General features: G+C 37.4%; 1 protein-coding gene and 1 long non-coding RNA gene across 2 annotated transcripts in view; one reads left to right on the forward strand and one right to left on the reverse strand.

The window, feature by feature from the left end:
• LOC136252145 (ubiquitin-like modifier-activating enzyme 1) overlaps positions 1–22,918 on the reverse strand; it is a 571,137-nt gene that overhangs the window by 204,846 nt on the left and 343,373 nt on the right. The gene's annotated exons all lie outside the window — the stretch shown is intronic.
• On the forward strand, positions 6,544–10,729 carry LOC136252158 (uncharacterized). The gene is made up of 3 exons (XR_010699374.1): positions 6,544–6,800; positions 10,041–10,158; positions 10,560–10,729. It is a non-coding gene; the product is annotated as an uncharacterized lncRNA (long non-coding RNA).

Genomic DNA, 22,918 nt, shown 5'->3' on the forward strand with positions numbered 1-22,918 from the left:
TAGTCCTCACCTTAACCCAACCTTTTTCAACTCTTAGGATGGCAAGGATAACAAAATGCTCTCTGCCTGAGTGGTTGTCATGGCAAAATTCAAGTCGTGCATCCTGATCACGTGAGTATTAATCGATCCCCACAATCGATTTTGGCATCAACATCTATATAATCACTGCCCAGTTGCAGCCCAGCCTACATTTCATATATAGCCTGGGCAGCTCCTTTGATCTGAGGTGTGAAAGCTTTACATAAGTTATAATGCACTGACCACAATGTAATATACAGATATTGCACTGGCTGCAGTTTTTTTGCAGCATTGCACAAGTGCTGGTAGCCAAGACCACCACAACACCTCATTTGATAGATGAAAAGACACGTCACGGTTCACTCAAATTCTTTTACAGTCTAACATGTAAAATTCAATTGTGGAACCACAATGCCACCAAATGTCACCAGACCAAATGTCGTCAATACATTTACCAAGCAGCCAATGGCAATCAAAAAAGCCAACAAATCTAGTATAAACATACAGTTATACATACATATGTATGTATATACCTTATAATCCAACAACTGAATGTGTTACTGTATAATACTCTCAATAGCAGCTTGACGTATTATATTGAAATACGTCAAGCGATTAGCCAATAGAATTAGTATTACACTTGTTTGTCAAGGTCCCATGACAAAAATCTATAATACTAATTTGATTGGCTAAAATAGTGTGGTGTGTTTATATTGTCCAATTTGACAACTATTGTTACCATAGTGATAGATGCCCCCAAGGCATGACACAACATGGTTGCTTAGCAACGGTTGCTAGGTAGCAGTTGCTACAGTAAAAGTCATTTTGAGACCATAGCAACGGTTGCCAGGCAACGGTTGCCAGGCAACGGTTGCTAAGTGTGATTGGTCTTTTGCAGTGGTTATTTTTGGAATTTCTTTTGCCTAGTAACAGTTGCTATGGTTGTCGGATTAATTTGCAATAGGACGGATGGCTGTGGTATTCGGGATTAATAGTTCTCGCACTGTAAACAGGAAGGAAATAGTGCTCGGCTTCGCCTCGCACTATTTTACTCCTTCCTGTTTACAATGCTTGCACTATTAATCCCGAATACCACAGCCATCCGTCCTATTACATATACCTATCTGGTGATATCTGAGCCCAGATTAAACCACAGTCCATCTTCAACAATGAGTTGAAAAAATTATTAGATTCTAAATATAACCTTCACCATTACATTTGATCGTGGCAACAAGTTTTTGTCTTGCCACTAGATTTGAGTGTAGCCAGCGTAGGAATTAGACTAGTAGTGTTTAGTAGTTAGGTTTGTTTACGTATATCACCAATAATCAGGTTGGTAATCAGTAGAACCCAATAATTAGAAATCAGACAAGTGGACTAGGGTTCTATCACTGTTTATTTTTGTGGTTACCACAAAACATAAATAATTACCTAAATACACTCCAGAGCCGGTAGTTGAAAAAGGTAGATGTGGGTGGACACAGACACGGACATTTTCAAATGCACTATTACATCTACACAACAGTTAATGTCAGTTGTTTACATGTGTAGGCTATTTGACTAGTGACTGGAGGAATGAGTGAAGAGTATGGCATGAGGTCCCGGAACAGCTGATGGAACTCACATACAACAAATATTTGCACAGATATAGTATATTTACAGGTTACCTGATTTGAAGACACTACTACTGAATCTAACATCTGTCTGTTTGGGGTTGAATGGGAGTCAGGACTGACTCCATGGCCCGGGACCAGGTCACACCTCTCCAGGTGGACAGGGTATGAGGTGGGTGATTTCAACACTCTGACAGTCAATCCACGGTGAAGTAGGCGCTCAAAATTGCCCGCCAAAAATTCTAATATTGCGCATGTACTGCAGGGCTTGGATTACGGGTATACGTAAATGCTGTTCCGTGACCTTTCTCCATTAACTCCAGTTAACCTTTATTTAATTGTCATACCTAACATTGTTCTGTACAGTATAGTCTTCACTTCTAGGCCCAGGCATGATCTTCATGTAGCTCTTATCCATTTATAAGCACAGGTGTGGAGGATTGGCTAGCATGCTACAAGTATTATAGACAATGTACTGTTGTACAAGTGCTCCAGAAATCTAATGCAGTTATGTAAAGATCCACCCTAGTTTACTGTGGTAGGCCAGATCCAGGACAGGAGCTCTTAGCTTTCACTATAAGTCATAAGTGCTTATACCTACTAAGGTGCTGGCTTGCGAGGCTAAGTTGGGCCATACCAGCTGAATTTCTATGAGTATCCATTAGATTTCTATAGTGTGTGTACAACAGTATATGATGTATGGGTACTCTGTAGCGTGCTAGCCTATCTTCTGCACATGTGCTTATCATACAGTATGATAGTAACTGTAGGTGTGGCCCATGAAATAATATCACCCAAAAACCAGCCTCGATTTTCCATTGTGACGATGAGGCAGTATTGGTGAGGTAAAACTAAGCCGTAACAAGCTTTCAGATCGACCTGAAACACTTTCAACAAGTTGCTACGGAATTTTAAAAAAATTTTATTCAACGGAATTTTCTACTGACTGAGTAACTGACTGATGCCTTCAGACAAGCGTACCGCGATAACGGCTAAGGCTACGGGCTTGATTTTTTCACTGTTCGACGTCGCTTCGGCCCGACAGGTGCCTTTTGGCATACCGCAGTACGTGCAATGCATTCTTCATGGACTTACCAGTGTCCTCCTTTGTGTCCCATTCATTTTTGCTGACAGGGAAAGGTGTCGATTTGGCGCGAGCACGTGATGACTTCCCTTCGAAATGGAAATCGTCCACATTTTTCATCGTGGCTATTTCGATTGCAGAGGTGCTTTTCAAACAGTTCTTGATTCGTACTGCTGTGTAACGGGTTGAACATAGCCTACAGCAAAGCGTAACGGATACTTCACTTTTCAGACGATAATTAATATGATTGGGACGCGCGGCACGATTTCTTTCTTTTGGTATGCGTGGATTGTAGAGGTGCTTTTCGAACAGTTCTTGATTCTAAATGCTGTGTAACGGGTTGAACATAGCTGACAATGAAGCGTAATGGATACTTCACTTTTGAGACAATGATTGATATAGCCGGGACGCGCGGTGCCTTTTCAGATGCGGTATGCGTGGGTTCACCAATCATAATAAAATTATTTACAAAAAAAGTTAACAAACAAGTACACGAAAAAATTTGGAATTTTCAACTAGAGTAGGGACCATAGCACATCGATAAAAAGTACTGAAACAAGTTGGAGTAGTCCATGATATTAAATCACTATAAAACAATAAAGTGTTATATCCCTACTGTGCATTTCCGTTATGGTATCTTGAGCACAGTAGGGATATAACACTTCTTATTGTTTTACTGCGATTTAATATCATGGACTACTCCAACTTGTTCCAGTACTTTTATCGATGTGCTATGGTCCCTACTCTAGTTGAAAATTCCTAATTTTTTTGTGTACTTGCAAATAATAAGTGCTACCCGAAGTCAATCTATATCTGGAAATGAAGTCTCTTGCGAAGGCTACTGTATAGAACAATGTTAGGTAGGAAAATAACTGTTGTGTATCAGTGGAAAAAGGAGATATGCGCCATTTTAGATTTTCCATTTTCTAAAAATTAGAATGGCTTATATTATTTTAGCCATGTGAATAATATTGTCACTAAGTAAACAACAGAATTTATAGGTTCATGGCAGTCTCAAATTAATTTTTAGCAAATATTACAATAATTCAATTATGTCCTAAAATTCTGTTCAATGGCCACTACATAGTCACCTAAATTTTCAAACAGCACTTGTCCCTTTTTGCTGCTGGCCCCTTAAAATGCAAAAGTGTATTTTAAAAATGTCCATGTCTGTGTCCACATCTGTGTCCGTGTCCGACAATATCTGCCTTTTCCAACTACTCTTCCAGAGCCTTTGACACCAGCCCTTCAGTGGTACTGCAGCTGCTAAAGCTGAATAGACTAATACTAGTACTCATAGACTAATACTCACCAGCCTATTACAACTGATTTCTGAATATGGTAGAAACAGGTGTATAGGTTAGCTATCAGTAAAATAGGGTAAATAAATATTGGATATCAGTTTAGCCTTAAAAGTGAGAATCGGTACAACACGACTAATTAAACTATGATTTTTTTTGCTCGAGAGAATCACGGGTGATCGAGTGATCATGTATCAGTGCTGAGCACGAGCAAAACAGTGAATGCAGGTTAGTGCCATAACCCATAGCATATATACTAGCTTTGGTCAAATGCAATATTTCAGGTGGCTGGGATACTTGTAGAGGGAACATCACTGCAACATTCAGCATCCTCTTCCAACCTATTTAGGTGAGTGGTACACAGCAGTTATATAATGTGCACTCGTGCTCTACCTGTATAAATGCAACATACACCCTTCACTGATTTTTTTAAACAGACTCATTGCTAAGAATACAATTGTGACCTGTTTAACAAAAATCCAACTTGTTTGCACTTTTTAGTTGAACTTTTACAACTTCTTTGTTGTCTACATGGAGAGGAAAAACAAGTTGATGTTGTGTACTGCTAAAAACCAGGCACCATGCAGCTAGCTAACTCATCTGGAATCAACTATGTATTACTATTTTATTATGTTGTGCAATAAAACATAATTAATTTATTGTAATTCTTTGATTTCGTGATTCATGAAATTTTCCTAATTCTTCAATTACATTGCTATGTACTGCTAAGGAAACGCTTGTTAAATAAGCCGCTTTACACACAGAATTATCTTTTATAGTTTGACTATAATGTTTTTTCCCAGAAATTCTCTTGACAAGCCTCAAAGCTGCTCTTCATTTTCGTACGCACACACTGGGGATATGCCTCTCCAACCAGAGGGATAGGCTATTCCTGGTAGTCTACGAGGCCTGCACTGTTGTTTCTCAATTGTTAAATGCCTGTAAAACCTGAAGAGAAGGTAATTTTAAAAGTCTGAGGAGAGTTGCCACACCCACATTTCAGACTGCCAAAAAGAAACCACCTCAGAGCAAAGTTTACCAGTGCATAAGTTAATACAGATTTCACTTCGCTTTTCCTTCTTACACATAAAAGCTACTTTTACTGTTTAATGATTTTGCTCAAGTGGGTGCATATGGACAAACATAGATAGGTAGGTAGGTAGGTACGTAGGTAGGTAGATAGATAGATAGATAGAAAGATAGACACACACACACACACATACACTTTTATGAAAACAATTTCAGTAAACCAGGTGCATGCCCACAGCTGACCTTTGGCTGGTTGTGGGTGCATGCCTGGTTTAACAATGGGCTATTAAAGTGTCAGCTTTATCTGATGAGTACTTTTGGAGTTATAGTGATAGACAGAAAGAAGAGTATAACAATCAATTTGTACAGTGCCTATGTATATGGAAAATAAATTACAGCAGCCCATTAAATCAATCATACTGTACATCACGAGTGCAATAGACTACGGAGTTAGGACTTGTGCCATTATATTCACCATGAACTGGGGAATTCATCAAGGTACATGCAATTTTTGGCCTATATCCACCTATGCCATTACTCAAAAGGCTGTTCAAGCTTAGAAACAGCAATAAACTTATGTTATACCACAACGTAAACAAACATAGGTAAATCATGTTTACTTCAACTGGCACTGTTGCAGCAATTTGCTAAGGAAAACAACAGTTCTGGCGATATAAACAACAGTTCCCCTTTTCTGTTACACCTTTTCAGTCAGTCAGTAAGTAAAGTCATTAGGTCTAAGTCCCTGAAATTAGGTTAGGTAATCCTAAGACTGCAGCATATGTTGCTGTCAGACCTTCAGTGCTGGTCACTGTAAAGTGCTAATTACATAACCAAGTACAGTAGACCCTCAGTTATCCGGCCCCCGTTTATCCGGAACCTCGATTATCCGGAATTGAAAATGACTGTTCTATTAGAGTATTTTGAGTATAGGTGTGCGTTCTATTAGAGTATTTCAATGGAGCTCTGTATATAAATGTATGGGCTTCAATTATCCGAACTATTCACTTATCCGAACACTTTTATCATTGCCTGAGAACAAAGGGGTTCGGATAACCGAGGGTCTACTGTAATAAGAATAATACTTTTTTCGTCAAAATACGTCATAAATAATTAAATAATGTACGGCTAAACCACTGCACATAAAATTACGCACTCACCGGTAATGAAATAGATTCATCTCTACTTGCTGTAATTACGAAGTTTACTATTCCAAATAACGCTGTCCAATAAACAAACAAAATAACTTTGCGGTAAGAGTCCCTAGCAACGAACTCGTACATAGAGAATAAGGAGCGCCCCTATTTGATCGCATACACAGTTTAAATAATTTATTGTCAACTGGACACGAAATCAATGACAAGCACAACTAACACAATGATACATCTCAGTCTATTTATATGTCAATGTTCCGGTTATCATCCGTATTCTCTAGTACAACCGGTTTGAAAAACGGGTTGTAGCTTATAGCATATAGCAACCGACTAGTTGATATACGCTGCGCGTTTAACCGGGCATTAGATACTACTTGCAGTTGAGAAGCTCAGTGAGAAGACACTTCGAGTTAAATGAATTGTTAGTTAATGGATGAACAGAATACTACACATTGAGATTTAGTGGGCGTGTCACGTGCGTAAGGAACTAGGCCAGTTAAAGCCAAAGCCAAGTGTAATTTTACTCGTCCAGTTAGGACGGTGACTGAAGGAGCAGGGAGAAACGACGCAAGAAGGTTTACAGCTGAAAAAGTGTTGTAAGGTGAGTAGGAAAGGGTCCAAGAGAACATATAAGAGGAATGTCAAGCATATTGGATATTTAAGTAGAGCAATTTATTAAAATTAAAAAGATATCTTGATAGAGCAGCTTATTTGTTTGTTCCTTGCTTCACTACATAATGTGAAAAGTGATTTTCCAATGATATAACCTTTTTTTATTTCCAGTAAAGTTGATTCGCATTTTTGACTATCTCTAGCGTTGAAGACAGAAAAAGTCTGTAATGAATTTAAACATATTTAGACTACAACAAGTTTGATACTGAAATTTGATTGGCTGAAAACATGGTCTCTAAATCTCGTAGAGCCACGGTCATGTCCAATAGAGACCACGTTCTGAGGCGATACGAAACACGATAATTACGCGCCTGTAACATTGGCAACGCATGGGTATTTAAATGGCTAGTAACAGCCGTACTGAATTAGAGGGAGGTGTAATGGGCTTGTTTGTACTAATCAACACTACATTACTTGCTTACAAGCAGCTGTCGAGGCACAACAACAGCAACAATGAGTAGTAGTCCACTCGCTGAGTCCAGTACTTCGATACATAGCACGCGCCTGTAACATTGGCAACGCATGGGCGTTTAAACGGGTAGCAACAGCTACGCTGTGGTCCTGCCATGTAGGGAGGTGTAGAGGGCTTGTTTCTAGTAATTAGCCATACATTTCCTATTTACAAGCAGCTGTCAACTCAAGGTACAATAACGAGTTGTAGTCTAAATAAGTTAGACGTCAAGAACCACTGGGTTCTTGACATCTAACTATTATTTAGCTACCCCTTCATTTTATTGGTCATCACATTGTGTACTGCACACAGTTTTATTGACTGTAGAAATTAGTCTGCCTTTCTATAGAGTAAGGGTCTGGTCACTCTGACATTCAAAATTTGTGTGTAACGATTAAAACTGGTAATGCTGCCTAATCCATATGAAAGGAAATCTTAGTTATGTTAATCCATACGGAAAGAATCTTTGGTTTTCTTTGGGTAGTAGTTGTTTGCTGATGTTTTCGAGAACTGTGGTTGTTGGATGTGCCATCCTTGCTGACATCAGGGGTGTACACAGGAATTTTGAAAAGGGGTTTCCACTACAGCTAAGTGACTGTTATATTAGAGTAGTTTATAGTTTATATTGTCTGACTGCTTTATTAGAGTATCTCGATCTTTTCACCAAAATCATAATTCAGAACAATGCTATAAGTGTTGCTATCATGTGAAAAACCATTATTTAACTAAGATAAAAGTTTAAAATGTGTCCTGTCCCACGACAGATTCCAGATTCTGGAACCCTGTAGTTTCAATTTCTTAATGTTTCAAGTACTGTGTAAAATCCAAAGGGGTTTCCTGAAACCCCTGGAAACCCCCCTCCATATGCCCCTGCTGACATTATTGTGACATCACTGTTTAATGACACCTCTAAAGTGACCAGACCCTCTCTCTATGCAGAGGGGCAGACTAGATAGAAACACTATTAACATCTGTAACGTTAACCATGCTAAATTTCTAGGCCAAACTGTTGGTGTTTCTTTTTCAGGTACTCATAAGTTAGACTCTAAATTGATGAATGTTCTATGAGAATACAATCCACTCTAAAGAATTTGTTGACATCTGATTCTAAAAAAAAATTGACATCTGTTTTTCATTTCAACACTGTTGTGCAATGGCATAGCCAGACTTTTCCATGTCTGGGCACTGGTTGGGCAAGTCATATTCAGCCATGCAACACACATACACATGCCCATTTTCATATGGACATCAATACAACATTTCAAAGAATAGTGTTATGCATTATGTAACACTACTGTATGCAAAATGACTAATATAACCTTGAGAACCCTAACTAGCTATTGGCCTGCTTAATCCATATATACATCTGAATGTGTCTTTATATAGTTTATACCTGACTATAGGAAGAAACTTGAAAACACGTGGTGTTTTTAATACTCTTGTTTACACATGATAAATATGCCTTGCCACTAGACTAGAAACAAAGAAACAATTGTTGATTGAACAAGTTGACCACACCATTTGAACTACCACTAAGTAGTATCCACATTGCTAGATGGGTGCTAATGTCTCAAATAACTTCCTCTATTCTCTGATCAGAGTTTGGACCACGCCACATGTTACATAACTTATTCCAAATGTAAATTGTCCAACCCACTACTGGTTATTTGAGCTGTGTTATTTATTCTTGTATAATAGTTAAGTACAATAGACCCTCAGTTATCCAACCCTCATTCGTCCGTATCCTCGTTTATCCAAAATTGGTAATGACTACTTTATTAGAGTGTTTTGAGTACAAATGTATGTTTATTAGAGTATTTCAACAGAGCTCTGGATGTAAATGTATAGACTTCAGTTTTACGAACAATTAATTTATCTGAACACTTTTACCAATGTCTGAGACACATCGGGTTTCAGATAACCAAGGGTCCACTGTACCTTCATCATATTTGACCGGTTAATAGCCGCGGCTCTTACAATAGCTGCCCCCAGATAGTGGCCACTCTACAGCCTAGAGTTATTGTCCTAAGAGTTGCCCTCGGATAAGAGCCACATCTTGTATCTGAATATGCTGGTACAAGTGTTGTTAAGACATGTTTGGAGCAGAAACCAGGCAAAGGAGTTGTTTAAGCCAGGAAATAACATTTTTGAGAGAAGTTTAAATGAGTGATACCATTGAAGGATGATTGAACAAGGCCAGTCACTTGTGAATCCATATACACTGGAGGAATGATCGTCAGCTCACTTATTGTACAGTATGATAGTACTGTTATCGTACTGTATAGTAGGAACCACAAAGGCATGGGTGTGGCCCATCCAAAAACCATCCTCACTTTTCCCAAACGATGATGTGGCAGTATTGGTTAGGTAAAACTAAGCCCAGACAAGCCTTCAGATTGACCCAACATGTTTCCAACAAGTTGCTACAGAATTTGAAAAAAACATTTAACAGAATATCTACTCTTCTACTCTGTGTGCGTCTGCATGCATATGTGCATGTGGTGTAGTGGGTGGTGGTGATTGTGTGGTATCAATAGTCTTCTTCTAATGGTACAGGGAATTCTTATTATAAACTCCGCTTGTGATTAATTCAATTACTAATACCTGTTAGTTACTCTGATGTAAAATTTAGACCAACAAATAAACGTTAAATCTTGGGGTAAACTACGCTATATACGTAGTGTCCCACCCGTTAGTTTACTGTTACATTTCTTACAGGGTAAAATGGTATATCAGTCTTCTTCCTGTGGTGAAATGACGTACAGTGCTAGCTCCCTTGATTATCTGAACACTTGGTTATCCGAACAGCAGAATTGAGCTCTCTTTTGTTTACGATGTATGTTCTATTAGAGTATTTGAGCTCTGTGTACAAATGTATGGAGTTTGATTATCTGAACATGTCTTGGGGTTGGATAACACTGTATTACCCTGTGATTAATGGTCATGTGGAATAACACAGTTACTTTGTTTATGCGAAATGGTAGCTTGAAACAGCCCTTGAATAGCCCTACTTCTATCCATTCACTAGCCAGAATAAAATCCATTAGCAAAAATGATGTAGTGTTGTTTAAGTTGTGTTACTCATTCTTGTACAGTAGCTGAGTAATTTCATCAGTCAGTCATACTTTTTTTATTCAGAATAATATGTCTCTGAGAGGTTCCCTATACTATACACGTAACTGTATTTGTTGAATATCAGATGTGGGAATAAGCAGTTTCATGTATCTTGTTTTGTAGCAAGATAAATAAATGGAATACCTGTCTCAAGTTACTATTAATGGATAACGATATACACTTGAAAAATTACTTTTGTATATTGTCAACTGTTACGTGCTTTTATGTTGTTATCATACCATATTTTTAGTGTATAGCATCAGAATTCCACTTAAACAAATGTTGATTAATGTTAGGTCGTTAAGTGGGTGGTTTTCTTTATGTTTTTTTGGTCTTGAAAAAAATCTTCCCTGCTTGCAAGCTAAAAGTTGCTCTTATGGTGTTGCAAACTGACACTACATCTACATTCTTGTGGCATAATCAGGGCAATGGGGACAAGGTAGAGAGGCCACCATCAATTGTGACACAAGCAGCTGATGCAATAGGACCTTGACTATCCAAACCCTTGAGTATTCATTCTTTATTAGTGACTGCTCTATTAGAATATTTCTTCATTAGGTGAACGTTCTATTAGAGTAAGTATATGTTCCATTAGAGTAGTTGAACGGAACTCTGTTTATGTTTAAACTGGCACACAGGTGTTTGGATAATGGAGGTCCTACTGTACTTATTATGCATCACAGTTAGACAAGGCAGCCACAGGTTGTTTAATACGCTAACAGATTTACTTGGTTATGTGTGACCCGGTCCTAGTAATAATAATAATAATAATAATAATAATAATATAGCGCATTGTGGCGTTCATCAACAAAAAATTATAACAGTTTGGCATCACGTGTCATGCACAGAGTAAATAATGGCTTACCATGCGGTAGCTTAAGAAGAATGCGGGCGGTAGATGAGAAACTAATAATCACCAAATAGGGGCCTAAAGGCTGTTCTGTTACTATTTCAATCTGATTTTTTCAACTATATGACTCCATCACCATATTAACAACCAGAGTCGAAAGTCACTTACATATACAACTAGTTTTTGGCCACAACTAACCCCTTATAATGTGACAGCATAAATGCTGTGGTATCATTTGAGCTTATAAAGTTGAGCTTCAAGGGGTTTGGGAGTGCAAACCCTGTATGACATTGAATTTTATTAGCTTCAATTGATGCTAGATTCACTGAGATAAATGCAGCATGAAACTTTGGTACTGATAAAGCAAAAACAAATAGATCTCAAATACTACAGTCTTGTTAACTGTATACATGCTAAGAAATTAAATGTTTTACTCAAGCATGTTAACTCATTGACAAGCATCAATGTAGCAACCATTAAATACTCACTGTAATATTAAACTATTTGACAGAAGTTGTTCTCAGAAAGTGATTAGCATATGGCAGGATGTTTGGAGCAATAGTAAGATAGCAGTGCATAGGTCAAGAAAACACACCGGCAACTTCTTGAAAAAACATTATGATGGATGCTCTATTAGAGTAGTTGACTGTTCTATTAGAGTATTTCGATTTTTAGCAGCTTTTAGGTTAAGTCTCACACCAAAAGTATAATTTGAACCCCTCTTAGTAATTCTAAGTAAAGATTAGCCATTCTCCCTTGTCTTTCCATCTTTTCATTGCCCATGCATACGTATAAGATGCAATTGCATCTGTGCTGAAACTTCTAGTTTGCTCATGGTAAAATTTTGGAGGGGGTGGGGGTTGTATTACTGTATAGCTCTTCCACTTCAATCAAACAAAGCCAAAACAGGTGCTACATTTTGTAAATATTTTACCCTAACAGAGTAAGACTTCAGTTAAAGCTTTATTGTAATGTACCAAGTATTTATTAATAGGCAATGCAAATATGCCATCACTAGTTGGCTAGTAGCAGTACTGCTAAGATATTCACTGATACTCACCTGCCACTATCCACCTATCACCAATGGTATTACCCTGATATCAGCAAACACACCCGTGTTCTTGTTCAGTACACAACATAACACACTGACAAAATAAAATTAATGTCTACACTACTAAATAACCATGAGAAAAGGTTTGTGAACAGGCTGTCAACATCTTTACAACTAGCACCATAACGAGGAGGTTTTTATTCTTTTCACCACCTTTCGTGACCCTTACATAATATTAAGCTCAAAAGGTTCCAGACTCCCTGCTCTCTCTCTTCGACTTTAGGGCACGCGTCTAGTAGTTGCTGTGAGTAGTCAACATTAGGGGACATGTCTAGTAGTATTAGCGTTAGAGTTAAAGTTCAGTTCTGGTTTCTTCTTCACCTTTAGGGTTAGATTCTTCTTACTATATACAGCTTACTTCATGAGTCACATTTATAAGATAGAAAATAAGGGAATCAAGGGAGCTAGCAGCAGTAGCACATTCAGTAGCACACTGGGATCCCGGGTTTGATCCCCAATCAGGATTGCACTTTTTTTTGCTTTTTTGGTTACCTTTTTTTGTCTAAGTTCTATAGGGATATGAAATAGGGTCAAAAGAGTGATACCCATAACAAGGATAGACAAAATTATTTATGCACGTTGCCAATCCATGTTACGTATAATATCTATGCTGGAACTTATCAATCAAGCAACGATAAAAACGGGTAGTTCGAGGATTAAAACCATTAATGAACTCAGGCATGGGTAAATAAGCTACTTTTAGATGCTAAAGTAAGTTTTTAGGAGGCAATATAAATTTACATTCATAAACCAGCTGTGCAGAAGTCATCCCATTATTCTTTTCAACAAATCCCAAGTATTGATAAAGAATGATACAGGGTTTGTATTTCAAGTAGTGATTACTTGATGTGGTATTACAGTGCTTAGAATCCTTTGAAGACCTTTGTCCTACATTGATTTTCCTGATCTTTTTGTCCCAGATTACGTTACGCAAAAATGATGCAATATAATTCCATACCTTCTTGTTAAGCCCATCTATACAAATAAATAGGTATTCCGATTTTGTTTAAATTATCCAGATCAGATACAAGATTGGTAGATCAGTACATGTCTACTATGGACGCATCTATATGTGCCACACTGTTAAAGACTGTCATGCAGAAACTTAGACCAACACCTGTTAGACAACAACAGCAATGACAAACACACATAAGTGACAACTTGATGTCATGTTTTTGTCAGACATAATGGAGTGAAGCGTACACTACAACCACCATACACTGTGCCATACAGAGTTTCAAAACATTCTAACAAACATTACACTGTGGATATCTGTAGACAGCCAAAAGTTGTAACACTAGACTGACTTAAGCCTGCATATTGTTATTATATTGACGATACAGAAAGTCCTGATAGCTCATCTGCTTTCTGCCAACCAACAGCAAAGTTCCCTTCCCTAACTACCCTCACCACCAACACATTACAACACGTTCAAGTCACCATGTTCACTTCTCTAAGAAGCTTGCAGACTACAGACTATTCATTTAGTAGTTCATCAGGGAGGGGAGTATTGTATAAGCAAACACAGAAGCCACTATGTAGCTGCAGAAACATGTTAACTTATCACAAACACATTTTAATTATCATGTAACTATTTTTAGTAGTTACCCTTTTTCATTATTGTAAATTGTATTCATGCTCTAGTGTAATTGGTATGTAAGCGTATTATTTTTTATAGTGTCTGTGCCCTATTGTATTCTCTTGCATATTTGTATACTGTACTTTACTATCATGATCAGTGTCATTACTTATCAACTTGTGAAGCAGAGAGAACTCTATTGGCTTCAGCTTGGCAACTTACAGTATCTCATCTGCTGGACTTAGCAACTTGGTACTCACTGTGCCACCTATAAACAAGACTCACTAGCCACAAATTGACTCACTGACTCCATTAAAGGGCAAATCCAATTTTTGACTCACTGACTCACTCGCAGGTTAATCCAACCAATTTACTTGCAACTTTATCTATATATATATATATATAAATTGCCCACCTTGTAGCTATGTAATAGACACGTATGATTGTGTATATGAGTAATAGTAGTTAAGTAATCCACTTCAAATCCTCAAGAAAATCCTGGTTACGTCCCTGAGTCTAGCTGATTTTGATAATGAAATTCTGAAATTTGATAATTTATTCATGTAGCTTTGTGTTTTTGGTGAAAAATCAGATCTGTTGTCATGGGCAATAACACTGTTTTTTTTTCCAGTCACAAATGCAAACCTCATGGGTGTGTTACAACTATAACTAACAAACAAGTTTGACTAAGGAACATAGAAAAATGTAGTGAAGCAAAGGAGCATGCCTGCATCTGAGGATATACTAGTGGAAATTTAATCCCTATGTAATTCAGTCCCTTTTTCTTGTAGTCGACCTTCCTTGCTTCACTACCTTTTTGTGATCCCTAGTCCAACTTAAAATTCTTAATTTTTCCTTATACTTGTGTCATGTGTATGGCACATATGTATGTGATTGATATACAGTAGTAATACTTGGCTTATGCAGTGATAACATACTCTGTGATTCCTCCGTTTGCCTAGTGTCTTTAATGGTGATTACTGGTTCATCATCAGAATCATCAGTAGATAATTGAGTAGATAATTGATAGGTACCTAGTGAAAATACTTCTATGACTGCTATAATTTTTTAATCAATATGACATTAAAATGTGAACTCAATATTTTAAAAATCTCAATTATTTGCATAATTAAAAAGGAAAGGTTAAATACTTTAAAATAAGTGTCTATACCACATCATTACAACTGAGAGGAAACTGTGTATCATACAGTATGGTAGCACTGTATATAAGTGATCAAAGAGTCTCTGTTGCAAAAGAAAATATTGACCAGGAACCAGCCTCACAGTACCTTCATGGTGCCTTGGCAGTATTAGTTTGGCCAAAAGTGTTTTCAATATAATCGTAAAGACTTCCAATAGAAATAGTCAGTGGAACTTTCTGCTGACTGACTAATTGACTGACTGACCGACTGATTCCTTCAGACAAGTGTAATTACCTCTATAATGGCTAGACTACAGGCTCAATCTTTTCATGGACGATGCACACATCATGGACTTACAGTACACTTGCCCTTCTTTGTGTCCCATTTACCTTTGCTAACAGCCCAAACATCAATAATTTGTGGAAGCTTCTATTTGTCATCCAGGGGTGGCTCTAGGGGGAATTCTGAGGTTTTCAGAAACCAGTCACATTTAAATTAAAATACTCTAATAGAGCAGTTTATCACTCTAATAAAGCAGTCACAATGTTCAGAGCAGCAGTGTAGCAAGCTATGTAGGTGTATTTAAGGATTTATATGTACTTTATCAATGATATTAATATACAGTTAATTATTCTCAGAATGCAGTGGTTTTTTTTTGGCTTTTCCCTCTTGGAGTCACTAAAAATCCTGGAGCCACCTTTGTTCAGGGGCAGATACAGGGGGCAGGGGGTTTTGGGAGCTGAAGCCCCTTCCTTCACTTTTAGACTTTACTTGATCAATATGCTGAGGATTATAATGAAATTTGTCTTAGCATAATTATATGATCACTAATAATACAAGTACTCATAAACCCACCTTATAAACATCTTTCCAAGACATTATCACTGGATTTATGCTAAAAGTTATGCAACAAGGACCCAGATCAGCATTAAGATTGAGATACTCTAATAAAGCAGTCACCTAACTACTCTAATAGAACATTCAGCAGATACATAACAGTTGGTTGCTGCTATGGAATTTATCCATATCTGTCTGCACCTATACATACAATGAAGTACATTGGTTTTTTAAAAGACTTGATTCCTCTACTTGTGTAGTTATTATTTATAGCAATACTTAATTCAGGTACACAATTTCCATTGAAAATGCTCTCAGATTCAATCTTGTATAATTCAAATCTCAAAATTTTCCACTTTCAACATTATTGCACCTATTGTTGTGTAATTGTGAGAGTGTGTAACATGTGCTTGGTTGTCTGAACCTTCCATTAACAAATACTAGCCATCCCAATAATCTAAAGGCAGTATATAAGCAGAAATATGCATTTTATGTGGAAATGTCTCCAAATTTCAGTATTTAGCATCTACTTTTCAACAATCTCCTGGGGGATGCCCCCAGACCCCCGTAGTTCCAGTATGCAATCACACACCTCCACCCAAGAGATTAGTACCTTGAGTTAGCCCCCCCCCTTATAAATCCTATATCCGCCCCTGTTGTTGCCTGTACTTTCCATTAGTCACAGGACTGATTGCAGAGGCGCTTCTCGTATTACTCTTCATTTGTAACATGGTGAAACAACAAAATATAAGTAGTTGAAAACAAAGCGTAATGGCCACTTAATATAACTGGTAGTTTGGACACACGTAGATGAAAACATTACGTCTGGTGCCAGTCTTTTTGCTTGATGCAGTATCACAGGTTCACCAGTCATAATACAATATGTTACAAAATAGTAAACAAACAAGTACAAGTACAAATACAAGTTTGATTAGGAATCATAGCTTGTTATGTTGCAAAAAAAAGCAAACAATGAATTAAGTTTGATTGAGAATCACAGAGAAGATGTTATTTCTTGCCACATTTATAGATCTGTGTAAAGCCTTCTGCTGGTCTGTTATGTGCTAAAATGGCTCTAAGATGATTGGTCACTGCAAAACTGATGAAAAGTGGATATTAGCAAGTGTATATTAAATAGTTATACAACAGGCTCGAGTACATTTATACAGGCAGAGCACAAGTACATGTTGTATAACTGTATGTTATGTACCACTCGCCTAGTAGGTGGAAAGATCCAACGCTACAGCTACATTTCTTTTATAAGGTAGAATTCCGATATTGATTGTGATGCTCTAAAACTAATGACATTATTACGTATCAAACATGGCCTTGACCATACAATCACATGGCAATGTCACAATCGATTGTTATGGTGAGTATCAATTGGAATATTAGCTTAAAAGCAATTTGTTAAGGTGGAAGCATCGATCAAACTAGTAAGGTATATAATTATGTTTATATATATGTAAATAGAGTTTTACCTACCGTGTTTACCTCTTTGATCACCATTGGCTACTTATAGATCGCATGTATAACATAGTAGTGACGTTCCCTGTATGGCCCCATGATCAAATTTCACATGTTAGGCTATATAAGAATTCGAGTAAATAGTGTAGTCTTGCCACCTATTAGGTGAGGTGTTGTAGCGGCCTTAGCCACCAGCATTAGTGCAGTGTAGCACAAAACCGCAGCCAGTGCAATATATTGCACTGTGGTCAGTACATTATACGTTATAATGCACTTGCTGCAGTTAGCGCAGCAGTGTTATTTAATAGTTATACCATGGCCACGAGGGATTTGCCTGATATATATGCCCAAGCCCGAGGGCCACAGGCCCAAGGACGCGGGCATATATATATCAGGCAAATCCAGAGTGGCCATGGTATAAGTAATATATACCACTCTGGCATGCTCACCTAATAGGTGAAGGAAGACAAACCTGCATTCACCACATTACTTTTATACAGAGGTTTGCAAAAATCGATTGTGGGCACAAAAAAGAAATGATTGTGGGTTTCACTGGTTGTAGTGATACCATTTTAAACCAAATAATCACTTTGTGGATGAATAAAGTTACCTAAGGTGCTAAAATAAACACTTAGACATATAGGTTGTGAATGTTTGAGGCATCTTTTTGTGCAGTTGAAATGTACTCTGTAGAAAAACAATCCACATTGCAAAAATGATTATTTAGTGATGCTTAGTAACTGAACTATGCAATGCTGACTCACTCATTTCTTTTTACTTCACAACAATGCCCCTGACTAAATCAACATGTTTAATTCAAACCCACAATGCAAAACTTTAAGCAGCTCTAATTCAAACCCACAATGCAAAACTTTAAGCATCTCTATATAAATAATCAAAGGGAACTGATGCTTTGTAGCTGCCTCAGCATCAAAGGCAGTTGTGGTCAGGGCTATATCATGGAAATATGTGATATATGTAACACTTTCACACCTCAGATCAAAGGAATTCTTTATGCTACAAATGTGATGTGGCACACTTAGCAGTGCAACATCTAGATGTCGCACTGCAAGGTGTGCTGACAACTCATTACTGCATTCCACAAACTGTACAGCTTTAATGCTTCTTACTATTGAATACTGTAGTAAAATGTATATGAAACCTATATGAGCAACATCCACTTTACATTGTGGGCTTCAGTGGCCTACAATTGAGCCCTCCTGTGGCTCTCAATTGAGACCAACCAAATTCCACAATCAAAACTGTCTCATGGTGATAAGGTTTCTTATACATTTTGAAAACCTTACATAGTAAGTACTAGTGTTATAGTAAGAGCTAATATGAAGCTTTGATATAGTAACAATGATATATTCAACCACCACAAAGGATCCTGGACAAATGCCAGACCACAATAAAGGCACCCTCAACCACATCAAAGGCATTTAACTTAAAAGTGAATTTAGCAGCTTAAAACTACTGTAAAAGTAACTTGAAAGGGTTAGAACTATTTTAAAAAGCTACTTTGAAGTGTAACATATTAGTTGCAACACTGTAAGTCGTGCATTACCTGATATGTACGCACTCTCCCTTTACACCAATGCACCCCTTACAGTGTTACAACCATTACATAACCCTGTGATTTCCTTTGATCTGAGGTGTCAAAGTGGTATATATACAAATTATAGCACTCGCGGTATCTTTGAACTGCCCACGCACAGTGGTACATATTCAAATAATATACAGAGTTACTATTTGTATTATTATTTGCCTGGTAGTCAGCTAGTTATCATAACAGAACTCAACTATCATAGAGGGTTGGCCCACTGAAGATTTCACACTCCAAATGGCAATCCTCACAATGCACTAACTTGGCTATGGCAGGACAACAGAAACTATCAGATGCTCTTGTATGAGCTACTAGCCACACCTTCAGAGTATGTGCATAAATTAATGTGTTTGCAATAATTGCAATTTGTAACAACTTATGCTTGTACAAACTACGTAGCTACAATTCAGCCATGCATGCAGTGTGGACTGTCTACTGTACGATGATAAAGACTCAGGAGGACTGAACTGTGGACCGTACAATAAAGTATATAATGGCAAGGCCTTCCAGTGGTTCATCTCAATCACGAGGACTCCACAGTGACCTAATAAACCTGTCTGTGACTTGAACCCATTACATACTGCCTTGTTAGCACCGTGCATGTCTTGAACTTAACTTTTCCAAGTACCCGTTTTAAAAAAATGACTTTATAGCATAGCTATACCCTATTTATTCAATATCTGTATTTGGCTGTAGACTAAATAGAAAACTATGTCAGTGTCCTACTAGTAGAATTAATTGTAGCATTCATATGGCTCAATACTGATTATACCTTCGTGTATTTTACAAGCTGCATGTGTGCTGAGCTCAGTGCTGAGCTATAACCTCACTGTGTGCTACCTCACCAAGTAAGTGTGTGTAATTAGCTATACTACTTGTGTACATATGCAGCTATGTAGCTAACTTCAAAAAAATTATTCAGTTACAAAGATGCATAGATAGGCGCAAACAAAAGTGTATAAACATGTGTTGTCAGCAAAAATAGTGGCTGTGTGAGGACGAGGTGCACATCAGAGATTTCCATCAGGGTCGAATCCAGGAGCTGGAAAGGGGGGGCACAAACATGCTAAGTTGTAGGTGGTTGGGAAAAACAGATTTCTTGTACGTACTTTTAAAAAGTAGCAAATAATTACTTCTTAGCATTATCTTTCATCTTATCTGGCCTTTGTGAAGTCTTAAAAGCTGTTTTAAAAGCTAGAATGTCTTGAATACTAGCAACATGATAATTATTTTTAGAGGCGCTTAGTACACATGAAAGTGCTGGGTGACAGTTTGATTGCTGCTTATGAATTTGCAATAAATGGTAGTAAAATACATAGTTTTGTAAGTTATAACTAGTATTATTTTGGACTGACAGGCGTAGTATTTAAATCAAAAGAAGTGTGGCTCCATAAAGGAGGGGGGGGGGGGGGGGGGGGCATTTGCCCCAAATTCCCCATGTTGAATCTGCCATTGTCCAAGGGGATTTCAGCTTGAAGACCCCTACGTAACTATTAGAACAAACACATACACAAGCATGCAATCAGTGATTGGGAACTCCCAGGGAAAGTCTCAGTGTTGGTACAAGCAAAGTAAACAGTAACAAGGACAGCTTGTACCCAACACAACACAGTGATATTGCCAGGAAACTATTATACGGGTAAGCTATTGCTGTTGTATAAACTGACAATTTTATGATGGTTACAGCGAGATTGTGAAAAAAAAACAAAAAAAAACAAACATTTATAGCTAGTTAGCTTATAGCTAATGTCCCCAGTGTGCTTTCAAAACACTTTGAAGAGAATGGTTAATGCCCTAGCGCCTTCACTGCATGACCAATCTGAAATGAAAAGGCTATCCTATCATGCAGGCACTGTAATAACATGGTCAACAGTATTTAGAGTAGTTGTAGCTAACAGTAAGCAACTGAAGGTTTGGGTAAAATTAACTTAATGCACAGGTACACATTTCATCACATCACAAAGAATTGAAGTTACAAGGAGAAGGCACTTACTCTAATAGAATACATGAGACAAACGGACATGCATCCAATTGGCCTGCCCATACCTGCCCTATACCTATCAAATGTGCTACTGTATACTTTTCCAACAGTCCATATGTGGTGTAGCAATACCAGGATGCTATGAACTTACTATGTGAGAGAAAAATTGAGTTAGAAAAAGTATGCACCAAAACATTTTTTGTCACTGGCAGGATTCAAACCCACACCCTACACAGCAGTAACCACAACAGCTCCTGGGAGGTGCTTTACCAGCTGATTTGTTTACTGTTAGCAATGAAACGCTGCTGAAATTTTGTCTACATCATGGCCTTCAAGTGCTATAGTGGATGAAGGAACACATATAAACTTGCAATAAACTTTGTGATGTAGCCAGATGGTGAACGTTTCATTTCGTGTGTGAATCGTGTCGATATGTGCACAGATTGCTGAGTAATAGTTGTCAATAGCTGACATACAAAAAAGTGTGTCACAAAAAATGGCACTGAGAATAAAAAAAGATGTCATGGGCAAAAATCAAAGCCTGGACCTTCAGGCTAACAGTTCTATGCACTACCACTTTGGCTGTTTGTTCATGGTTTTGACAGGAATGCAGCTCGAGTTTTCTCTACACCAATGCTTTCAACGCTCTGTAGAGGGCGAACAAAATCATGTAGCAATTTGTAACAACAAACTTGGAGTTGCCAGATGATGAGCACTTAATTTTGTTAAAGTCCCATGTCAATTCGTGCTTTGGTTGTCGAGTTAGTGACATCACAAAGCAGATGGACAGATAGACAGACAGCTTTTTAGCTTTATATATATAGATGCTGCATTAAATTTTATACATACAATGGAAACCATACAGTAGCTATCATACTGTATAGTAGTACTGTATAGTAGGTATCCCCCTCAAAGTGATACATGCCCTCCTATTAAAATTATCTAATACAGCAGTCACCCTAATAGAACAGACACATATGTATAGCTGTATGTTATAACAAAAAATCAAACAAATTACTTTTTATTACTTGAATCCCTACTTTATTTTAAATTAAACATACTAGTAACAATAAAAACAAACTAATGTATAGTATTTACTAAATATTAAAATTTAAAAATGAAGTAGGGATCCAAGCACAAAATAATTGTTATGACATGCCAATGTAGAGATTTTCCCACATGATCAAGTTGTAATACCATCATTCATATATCTCATTTCAATACTTTTTATCCCTACCTCATTTTAATTCTTAGTAATAATCTTTGCATACAGATCATAAACCTTAGTAGGAAAATCTAACTGAAATACGGCATAAAGAAAAAAAAGATCGCCTTTATTGATGTGATTTCATAGTTGAATGAGCATTATAAAGACTGGAAAATCTCCTCTTAACCCTTAAATCCACATAATCCAGAAAATTGGATTTCATTTGAAACAAATTGAAAACACATAATACTTTTGCCAATTTACATAGGTGGATACAAATAGGCATAATTATCTCACGAAGCATTTGTCCGATCGTTTAGAAACACAGATTTTAATAATTGGCAAAGTGCAACCTATCTAACTGTGTATAAACTTTCAACTTGCAATAAAGAACTCACTCACTACGGTGTGCTGAATCATTTTGTATACTTGTGTTTTCACATCATCATTGTGCTCGTCCGACAATGATTTAATCACATGTTATCTATATATCAACTCAAACGCCATCACATGAGGAGCAACGTGACACTAAGAACAAGTCAATATGATAAAGTATGGCCTACGTAGTTATGTCTATTTGTACATTGCAACGAGAAGAAGGAAGACAGAGAGATTGTTCTTTTGCACTTTCAAAGTCAAGTGTAAAACTCTGAGTTAAATAAACACGATAAAGTATGGGACTATTTAAACCACAAACTTTAA

The sequence above is a fragment of the Dysidea avara genome, chromosome 4, assembly GCF_963678975.1.
Source record: "Dysidea avara chromosome 4, odDysAvar1.4, whole genome shotgun sequence".
Taxonomy (NCBI): Eukaryota; Metazoa; Porifera; class Demospongiae; order Dictyoceratida; family Dysideidae; genus Dysidea; species Dysidea avara.